The sequence below is a fragment of the Macaca fascicularis genome, chromosome 9 (genome assembly GCF_037993035.2).
Source record: "Macaca fascicularis isolate 582-1 chromosome 9, T2T-MFA8v1.1".
NCBI lineage: Eukaryota > Metazoa > Chordata > Mammalia > Primates > Cercopithecidae > Macaca > Macaca fascicularis.
Window position 1 is genome coordinate 83,621,260 of NC_088383.1, and position 11,507 is coordinate 83,632,766.

An 11,507-nucleotide genomic window follows, 5' to 3' on the forward strand; every position below is an offset into this window, starting at 1 on the left:
CTAACCCAGTACTTCTTTTACTCTTGCACACTTTTATGGTAGTTTTCCATTTTCTTGCTTAAAAAAAAAGGAGGCAAACAACAATAATTGGACATACCTTATATTTAGATTCTGCTTAATTGAGACCTGTGAACTCCTTGCCTTAGCCAGCAGTGATATCTTGCTGTCTGGGGTGATTGATTGGAATCCAGCCATCACCAATAGACTGTGGCCAAAATTCCTCTGATACACAGTATGGTAACAGTGGCCGCCATTTTAGTGTTTTGTGTCTCTGCAGTGCACGTTGTAGGAGTCTTTCACGTAAAATACCCTCATGATCATAATGGAGACCATTAGTGATACGTTCAGAAGACAAAAGAGGGCAGAAGAACAAGGTGGAAAAGAGATACAAGAGCCAAGGAAGAGAAAGTAGCAACTCCCTAGGTTTGTCAATCCAATGATGTAAGTGACTAGGATGTTCATTCGTCATCAGCAGGACCTGTGTGAGAAAACTCAGCACTCTTCATATTGGCCTCATTCATTGTCCCACCCCTGATTCTGATGATTTCAGGAAAAAAGAGAGCAATTTATTTTGTCAGTTTGGAGTTAGCTGATTTGTATAAACAATATAATTGCATTATTCCCATAACTAAGAGGTTCTTTTGGAAAATGAATGACATGCAAATGTTCTACACAATCATGAATGTTCGCAAAGGGGTACGATAGGAAATGTCTTTACATGGAAACCAAGTTAGCTGAATACTTTTGGCTTACACTGTGAACGGTTTCTTAAAAATCAAGCCTATTTTCACCCTAATCTTCGTATGTAATTTCTACTAATAAATATTTCTTATGCTTTACATCTATGTGGAAAAATTGCCTCCTACACAACAAGCCTCACCTTCCATCCAGGTCTAAACCTCTTCCCACCAATGTTATCATTATACTTGGAATTCCAGCTGCCTTGGGTTATGAGGATTTCATGCAAATATGAACCAAAGGGAGCAACACATAAAATACTGCTATTTTTTTCTTCCCATTTCCCCAAGTTAAATAACAGTTTATTCTGCAGGCTTTCAAATCACTCCCACAAAATTGACAATCCAATACAATCGACACATTCATGCTAATCCACCCAGAAGTAAATACACTGTGGTGAAATTGTGACATTTGCAAAGACCATAGCTCCCCAATTACTGAAGAATTAACTAGGGATATAGTGAGGGAGGGCCAAGTGGGATTCAGGGAGGAAGGAAGCCAGCTTGCCATTCTGTGTCTAATCCTCAAATGGAAACTTTCTATACATTTAAGAACTTAAAAGAGAAGTGTGGCTAACTTCTACATTCACTGTAAATAAAAATATTGCACCACATTTTTCTTGGTTTCCTAAGAACCTGGCAAAATGCCCCAAAGGGTGCTGGCTTAGCGATTTTTCTAGATTTAGCCAAGACTAGGACATGCTTGAACCCTTGCAGGAATGTTTGTTTCATGAAACCACAGTCTATTGGGTCCAAGATTTGTTGGCTGCTCATGAAAAGCAGGGGGGATTTAGCCTTTTAGCTCATTTGGCTTCTCTTGGGTCCTGGAATGGGGGTCAGCAGACCTAGAGCTGGGTCCCAGCTTTACTCTCTTTTTTTTTTTTTTTTTTTTGAGGCGGAGTCTCGCCTGTCGCCCAGGCTGGAGTGCAGTGGCGCGATCTCGGCTCACTGCAAGCTCCGCCTCCCGGGTTCCCGCCATTCTCCTGCCTCAGCCTCCTGAGTAGCTGGGACTACAGGCGCCGCCACCATGCCCGGCTAATTTTTTTGTATTTTTAGTGGAGACGGGGTTTCATTGTGTTAGCCAGGATGGTCTCGATCTCCTGACCTCGTGATCCGCCCGTCTCGGCCTCCCAAAGTGCTGGGATTACAGGCTTGAGCCACCGCGCCCGGCCCCCAGCTTTACTCTCATACTAATAATGGCACGAGGAAGAACCAATTTGTTCAGCACTCTACAAATCATTGGAGTTTTTAATGTGCATTTTAGCCTCACAGTGACCCTGTGAGGCAACGAAGACACTTGTTAAAGTCAGTCCTGTTTTATAGATGAGGAAGCCGAGGTTTAAGAAGGTCATTAGTTGGCTGTTACCTTGTAGCAACCACTTTCAGCATGTAGCAAACAAGCCAAGACAAAGGTCCAGAGACAGTAGGTGCTTCACCTGGTATCACACAGCAAGCCTGATGATGGAAAGGGCATAATTAGTCTGGAATTTCCAGCTCATTGCTTAGGTCACTAGACCGTGCTGTCTCCATGCATCCAGGCTGGCCTGGGAGATGAGCCACCTCACATTTCATCCCTTAGGCCAGGAAACCATTTCTGTGCCCTCATTGGGTCAACGTGAGCACAACCGTAGACAGGTAGTCAAGAGAGGTAATCAAACGCTAATGATTTTCTCTGTTGTTACAAGAGCATCTCCCGTCCCTATAAATGGACGGCTTGGATAGACCACTCTGCAGTCATAATAAATAAAGACTTGCCACCACTTTCATCTCTGATCCCAGTCCACCCACAGGCCTCAGGAAAATGCCTGATTGAGCAGACAGCATCACAGATTTCAGCCTGTGTCCGATCAGGAGGGGAAGAACATTCCGGAGGCGTGGGCCTTGTGGGAGAAGGCCCAGGCTGCTCTTAGGTTGCACACAGGCAGCCTGGAGTTAGGACTTTGCTTTGCCAAGAGAGCTTTGGACCTCCAAACACCATAGTGGAGACTCAAGAGAAACATTTTTCCCTCTTTCACTGAACACTCAAATGTAATGTAACAAATTTTATTGAGCAAATACTGAGTAGAGAACCAAATCCAAATACCTAACAAGTGGTGCAAAACTTCATGTGCTGAACTTTCTTCTCCTAAGATATGAAATTCAGTTAAAATTTTAAATTATAGTGGGAAAAGAAATCTGTTTTTTGAAGACAGGTAGAAAGTAGAATGAAAACATTTACAAATAAAATAGTTATTGATGTTATATTTGTTAAAAGCACCATTTACACATTTAAATTCACTTGGTTTAGAAAGAAAGAATGCATTTTGTTTGTTTATAAAATTGTCAAATCCCAAAATGAAAAAAATCAGAAGGATATGGGACAAAGCCCCCAACTCCATCCCAGAAAAGTCTTTATAGAAATAAGTGTCTTTTTCTGTTTTATTTTGCTATTTTATTCAATAACTTGATATATTAATATATTTAATTATTTTTGTAGTTTTCAACTGTAACAAAGATCATTGTAAAAAATATGATTGCTAGCAAAAAAAGAAAAAAAACCCAGAAAACCAAAAAGATCCCCAAACTAGGAAGCTCTGGATGTAAAATCTATATAGAATTTAGACTCCCTCCCCAAATCCATGCAATTAAAACCACCTCATGTTATTCTTTTAGTTTCTAGCATTTTGTATTTAATTTTCCTCTGGTTAATAATTATTTATCTAATGACTCCATAATTTCTATGATGCTTTCCCCTAACAAATTCACATCTATGTGGCTGGAAGAACCTATTGCATTTAGTTGCCCTCAGGAAGATGTCTGTACCTCTTGTTGCTTTTAAACCTCCAATTTCTCCATCAGAGAGGAGCTCACTGGGGATGCCTTATACTTGTTTCTTGGGCAAAGTCACACCTGTCTTGCACAGGAGCTCCTCGGATTTCCTTTTGGGGTTGTGTAAATATATGGGAGGAGGAAAGAAGAGCAGCTGGAACTCCAGATTAGGATAACGAAATTTATCCTAATCTGGATTGGGATAACTAAACTCACTTAGTTTCTGTTGCTTATTAATGAGCGATGTCTAACATTTGACATGTCTGCCAGGTAGATATGAGAAGTAGGTATTTTTTTAGAAAGGAAAGATACAATTATTTTTTTGTTTTGTTTTGTTTTGTTTTTTGAGACGGAGTCTCGCTCTGTCGCCCAGGCTGGAGTGCAGTGGCGCAATCTCGGCTCACTGCAAGCTCCGCCTCCTGGGTTTACGCCATTCTCCTGCCTCAGCCTCCTGAGTAGCTGGGACTACAGGCGCCCGCCACCGCGCCCGGCTAATTTTTTGTATTTTTAGTAGAGACGGGGTTTCACCGTGGTCTCGATCTTCTGACCTTGTGATCCGCCCGCCTCGGCCTCCCAAAGTGCTGGGATTACAGGCGTGAGCCACCGCGCCCGGCCGATACAATAATTTTAAAAATAAAAGATAACATAAGAAAACCAAAGCTTTCATTTACTGAATTAAACTTCAAATCATGTGCTTGTGTATTTTCTCCCTCTCTGTGTCTGCTTACTTTTCAGTCAATTTTGAGTAAATATTTACTGAATCCCTATTATGTGTTAGGCCTAAAGGTTTGTACTGGGAATTCAGAAATGAATGAAACAATCTTTTCTTTCATCCAACTCAAAGTTAGCAGAAGAAGCAAAAACATGGTCCCTGCAGTGCCTGGAAGATTGCTCTTACACAAAGCAACAATAGTAATAATGAGAAAAATACCCCAGAACTTTCAACAAAATTTTATTTAACATTCCGTATGTGTTCTTTCATTTAATCCCCACAAGAGCTGTTTATTTCATTAAACGGCTCTTGGAGAGGAATACTGTTACCCCATTTTACAGAATAGAAACTGAAGCATAGAGAGGATAATAACTTGTCCAAAGTCACAAAGCTAGTAAGTGGCAGAATCAGATTTCAAATCCAAGTCTGCCTGAAGCCGGAGTCTATACTTTTTAACACCCTTCCCAGGTGATTTTGATCTAAAGCTCAAGCGCTTTGGAACTACACATGGGCACTGTTTTGAATTTCATACATTTCACCTGTCCAAGATTCTTAATACAGTAAAAGAAGGGAGAGCCCCATGAGAAGACTTCATGATGATGGAGGGGTCATGGGAGGATGCCTCAAGAAGTAAGGTCAACATGTTGGTATTCCTATCTTTTTTTTCTTACCAGAAAGCTATTGGTAGCCTTTAAAACAATAAAGTGTGGCAACATTGAGATGCATATGCTATTAGCCAGGTGTGGCGGTACACAACTTTAATCCCAGCTACTCGGGAGGCTGAGGCAAGAGAATCACGAATCGCTTGAGACCGGGAGGCAGAGGTTGCAGTGAGCAGAGATCACACCACTGCACTCCAGCCTGGGCGATAGAGTGAGACTCTGTCTCAGAAGGAAAAAAAAAAAAAAAAAAAAAAGAAAGAAAGAAAGAGAAAAAAGCCAGAACCCAAAATGGTATGACTGCCGTAATTCAACGGTGTAATAGTACATCTGTATATGGACTGGGAACATCTAAACAAATGAAAACATAATGAGCTACAGCAGTGGGATTACAGGTAGTTTAAACAAATAAGTCCTTAAGATATTGATTTTCACTATTAATGTCAAAATGTTCGTGTAATGAATTTTTAAAAAGCAACCAAGTTGTTTACCAGTAGATGGGAGCAGCCCACCGGTCTCTTGCTTTAGGGGGCACATTGTCTTGCTGTTCATTTGCATCCCTGACCTGGAAGCCAATACGTGTAAGCACACGTGTCCTCACAGGGGTATCCAAGCTTGTATGTGCATCACTAGTGAGGCAGCTGCTGGAACTAGTGGACCATGGGAGGAGCAGCTTCTGGGCTACAGGTAACTGTCCAAAGCAGGGCCACTGGAACATTGAAGCCCCAAAAAGAAGATGAAATTTGGGGACAGGCAGAGGTAGGGAAGGCAGCAGAAGCCTGTATTCAATTTATTTCTATAAACATTGCCCACTATATAGGCCACATGGTTCTAATGATTGTACAAGAAATGTTTGTTAAAGAGAACTGGTACTTCTTGCTCCAGACCCATGCATCTGCCACCCAAAATATTCATAACCATGACAGTGATATTAATAACAATTAATTATACAGTATCTGGGCCAGGCATTTCTTACACATTACTTTATTGAAAAATTTCCATTATGTCCTACGGTGCATATCTCACCCCCATTCCACAGATGTAGAAATGGTCTTTGAGAGTTTAAGCAACTTAACCAAGGTCAGGCAGGGATTAAATGGAGATCTTGGGATGGCTTGATAGTCCCAAGTTCATGCCTTCTGACACTGGCTGTGGTTGGTTACAGCCTCTCCAAGTATCTGATGCAAGATTGTAAGATCTTAGAAGAGAGGGAGCTCCAAAGAAGGGTGGTGTACAAAGAGGATGAGAAGGCATGAATGAAGTGAAGAGGGAGAGCCAGCCCGTCAAAGGGGAAAGGCAGAAGAAGGAGGGAACATAAACAGTGTGTGTTGGTGCAGGGTGATGTTGGTTAAGCACATGGCAGTATCTTGGGTAGAGGCTTGAAAACCCAGCCAGAGAATTTGAATATGAAACTTGTTTTGCATATGAGATTAAACTTTCTGAAGTCCTTGGAGGACACTAGAAATTGAATGTTGTTGGGAAAAATCAATTCCCAGTGCAGCTATACCATAAGAGCTGAGAAAAGAGACTACTTTGAGATCCATTTGTAATCATGGGTTCCCAGATTCCTCTACTGTTTCAATTGCTCCCTTCAGGTCTTCATGCTACTACATATGCCCAAGAACTCCTCTTGGGAAGGAGTTCAAAGATCTCAAGTATAGGACCTCATGTTGGTTAAGTCTAGAAAAAGAAACAGAAAATAAAACCATTTAACAGGCAGTTGTTGTTCACCTACAATGTGCAACATTGTTCTAGGCAGGGTTGAGAAAAAGACATCATATAGAGAAAATGTACATAATGGTATTGGGACTTGTCAATATATGATGTCATAGTCACACGATGAAACACTTTCCGTTGATATAAATTAACATGAAGAGTGGCCCATGTAGTGAGGCAGAATGAAGAAATGTCAAAAGAGTGTCTGGAGGCCAGGCGCAGTGTCTCATGCCTGTAATTTCAGCACTTTGGGAGTCCGAGGCAAGTGGATTGCTTGAACCCAGGAGTTGAATACCAGCTGGAGCAACATGGCAAAGCCCTGTCTCTACAAAAGATCCAAAAATTAGCTGGGCGTGTTGGTGTGCACCTGTACTCCCAGCTTCACAAGAGGCTGAGGTGGGAGGATCACCTGAGCCCAGGAGGTTGAAGCTGCAGTGAGCCATGAGAGTGCCACTGCACTCCAGCCTGGGTGACAGAATGAGACCCTGTCTCAAAAAAAAAAAAAAAAAAAGGTGTCTAGAGAAAGGGCACTGGCCAGGCAAATCTGTTTAAATTAGTATTAATGGAAAAATATGTGTGGAATTCTTTGACTTCTGTGAATTGGAAGCTCTCTTTGTTTTACAGGGGGTAAAAAATGATAAAGTTGGGAAGGTGATGATGAATATGATCATGGTGAAGAAGATGATGGTACGCATGACGCCTGGGAGATAATGGTTCTGACCAGTAACTGCTGTTTTTGCTGGAGCATGAAGGCCTGGAAACGCATGGTATCTGAGGGGCCTTCAGCTGACTGCAAACCAATATTTCATTTGCTACAATTATTTTGTGTGTTAATAAACTTTGGCTAGTAGGATTCCTTAGGGCAGGGAGTATATATCCTGAAAAGAAATATTGAAAAATTAGAGAAACATTCTTATTGCTAATGACTCGGTCAACTGAGAGTGGGTATTATGCCTCATTTCTGTTTGTTATTAAGCACAACATGTTTTATTCCTTAGTGTAGAAAATATGAGCTTTTGATATCACTGCTTAGTATAATTGACTCTTCTGAGCCCTGCTTGAACTTAGTGATTCATCATTTTTCAAATTAGTAGGGACACAGTTAGGGTAATCTGAAGCTGTAATCAGTAAAGCCTTCCGAATGCCTTCCACGATAATGGATTAGGCTGTCATTTGTAGTATCTCTTATTTCTGTGATCGTCTGAGTTTAGGATGCCAATTTAAACTCATTAGTTTAACTTTTAAGACATTTCTCCTTGCTTCTGACAGCCATAGGAAGCATGTCCATTTGATGCGTGCTGCCTTATTTGTTGAATTTGGCAAAAGTGACCCCCCCCTCCTTATAAAAGACAAGATACTCAAGTGTCCGGCGCTTAGAGGGCCATCCATCTTCTTTGGCCCTTCCACCCACTGGGGCTGGGCCACAGGCACCCATGGTTCAGGCCCCTTCTCTGCTTTCTTTGTCATTATGCTGTTGTCAATTCTGCCGTTTATTCAGTGATTAATCATCATTTGGAAGCTTCTGCTGGGAGCCCACAGAAAGGAGCGTATTCCTGCAGGTGGTTTCCCTCTGATTAGTCAAAAGTGATAATGACTTGCTGCTGGGGCTTTGTCCTAAGGAAGGGAAGATGGGGAATTCTTTTTCTTTTGTGGGAATGCAATTGCATTTTATAAACCTGGGAAATAAATGTAATTGTAAGAAGAACATTAGAATGGGTCTTTTAAAAGTATTCCCTAGAGATACTGTTTTCAGTTAAAGCACATTTGGAGTCACAACTTGCTGACACCATTACCTCAATTTTTTTAAAATTTAGGGAATTAAGATGCACATTCATGTCAACTTAACTGCCTAAAAATAACTCCGTGGAAGATGAGATACCTGATGGTTTATCGGTGCTTGCTGCTCACCAATGTTTTTACCTTTGACAGCTACAAAGATGGATGATGTTGATATTTAAGTTGGTGCAGTATTCCTCTTTTATATTATTTACTTAGAAAAAAAAAATCATCTGACAATGAAGGTTTCAGTTATATGGTTTAAAGATGACTGCTTCTGTGAGAAAAAAAAAAAGCGTGTGTAAGGATGGGCAGCTTAGCAGATTTCCAAGGGGATGTAGAAGGTGAGGGTGCTTTTGTTGGTGGTGATGAAATGTTACCAGAGGAGGAAGTAAGTGAGTCTTTGGGTGATTGAGGAAAGGAAGAGGACTGGGGAGGGTGGGGAGGAGCAAAGCATGCTTGCCAGCTGACTTCCAGCCCAACCAGTCTCCCCACTGATGAGCATGTATAAGATTCCTAGGAAAGCAGGCAGGGTTTCCAGAGCAAGGCAAGTAAGTCCTTCTGTGGAAAGTGAGGAAAAATATGAGTGTACATGAACCCTCCCTTTTTTTTTTTTTTTTTTTTAAACTTCTCAGTTGATCAGTGTGCAAAGGGTGAAGGGACTCAGAGATAATTCATTTCAGTCTTTTCCTATGGGCAAAATCAGAGATCCTGGGTACCCTGAACCTGCTCTGTGGATATATTCATTATTTTCATTTTCTCCTAATCGAGAATTTGTCTCATCTGATAGGTGTACTAACCCCACTCTTGGTTGTAAGAGGTTGATGCCAGCTTAAGTACCATTCATTCCATGTAGAGGCTTGCTTTTGAATGGGCATCTAGGCCTAGAGCAATGGTTCTCAAAGTGTGGTCTCTGGATCAGTAGTATTAGGATCACCTGGAAACTTGTGAGAAATGCATGTTCTTGGGCCCTCCCACCGACCACCAGAAACTCTGGAGGGTGAGACCCAGCAATCTAGTTTAACACGCCCTCTAGGTGATTCTGACATACACTAAAGTTTGAAAATCACTGACCTAAATTGACCAGGCTATGACCCAGTGGTATTGGGGCATTTATCAGTCAATTGAGGCAGAAAGGCAGTATGGAGAGCAGGGCTTCTTGAGCCTTTCTGATCATTCTTCCCAGGAGGCTACCTACTCCACTTGTAACTAAAGCCACCCCACCCCTAGAACCCAAGAGCAAATGCAAGAGCAAAAATAACCTTAAGAGTGTAATTAATCTAAGAATTTAAGCTCAGGACAACTTGAAAACTGGGGCAGATGTGGTTTACCCTTCCTTTTTCTAGAGCACGGGTTAGGCTTTCCAATTATTCTTCTGGAGTTGAACCACTGCCCTTGGGTAGACGATTCTCCAAGGTCTGGGTTAGGGAGAAAGGACTCTATTATTTTAAGATCTGTTTAGTAAATCATGCTTATAAAGAGCAAAAGGATATAGGAAAATTCTCAGTGGTTAGCAGACTGTCTCTCTAACCCAGCTTGTTTCAGGAGTGGAACCAAAGAACGTATGATGGAAGAAAACGAGATCTTCAGAAAGTCAGGAACATGTTCAAAGTTGTGGTCAGAACGTAGTAGTAGGATCATTGGTAGATTCGTATTGAACTGAAGGCTGTCTTAATCTTATCTCAAGAGCCTGTTTGTAACTCTTTATTCATACGTTTATCTCAACCTTCTTGAACCTAATTTTATTTTTGGTTTATATAGGCTCTTGCAGTAACAAGTTCCAGATGAGGTAATGAATTAACTACCCACAGTGTAAAATAATGTTTGCCTTTCCTTATCCTAAAACGACCTCTTCCAAGTTTCAAGCATGCTTATCTGAAATCTTAACTCTTGGATTTGGGTGTTGATGCTTCCGACCTTGTCTGAGATAGTCTCTTGGTAATTGTGCAAAGATGAGTCAGTGGCATTGATCAGTACTCCACACCACAACAGGGAGGAAGCTCTCCAGGAGAGGAATTCAGCTGACTCAATGCCAGGGCTAACCTCTACTGGAATTGGTGGTCCTCTTTTTAGCATGGTTTGAGGAACTCATGAAGACCTCACCACATTCTTCCTAAAACTCAATTTCCTTGGGTAATGTATTTCCTTTACCAGTATTTTCTCCCACTGTATATAACCTTCATGAAGGCAGGGAACATGTGTCAATCACTCGTTAGCTTTTACCACCTGTCATAGAGCCTGAGATAATAGGCTTGCCATAACTTTCTGTGTATGCCTATATACATAATCTCAGAGAGGGATAACAAGTTATTCACTTACACCTTAGTATGAATAGGATGTGAGAGTGAATTTGTCTCTACACTTGGGAACAAATGACTGAGGCATGCTCCTTGCTCTTGTGAAAGTTGAATCTAGTAGGAAAAAACCCTTGTAAAAGCCTGTAATCCCAGCACTTTGGGAGGCCGAGACGGGCGGATCACGAGGTCAGGAGATCGAGACCATCCTGGCTAAAGCGGTGAAACCCCGTCTCTACTAAAAAAATACAAAAAAAACTAGCCTGGCGAGGTGGCGGGCGCCTGTAGTCCCAGCTACTCGGGAGGCTGAGGCAGGAGAATGGCGTAAACCCGGGAGGCGGAGCTTGCAGTGAGCCGAGATCCCGCCACTGCACTCCAGCCTGGGCGACAGAGCAAGACTCCGTCTCAAAAAAAAAAAAAGAAAAAAAAAAGACATTGCTTTACCCCCAAAAATGAGCTTCCAACGGCAAGATTTATGCATTTGCTGATCTGGCCAATAGGTCTGGCCAGACAAGGGTCACCTTCTTCATTTCTCTGTGTTGTATGTAGTAAGGACCCTGTCTTACAGGAATAGTTCTTTCCATTCACTGAACCAAGAAGACCAGGGTACCATGAGTGTTCTAGTGACTGGGAATATAAGAATAGGATATGTGGAAATAATACCTAACATTTTTTAAGCATTTACTATGGATTAGGAACCCTTTAATACACTTAATGTTTATCAGCTCAGCTCATTTGATTCTTCCTTCCCTCCCTTCTTTCTTTCTTCCTTTCTTTCCTTTCTTTCCTTCCTTTCCTTCCTTTC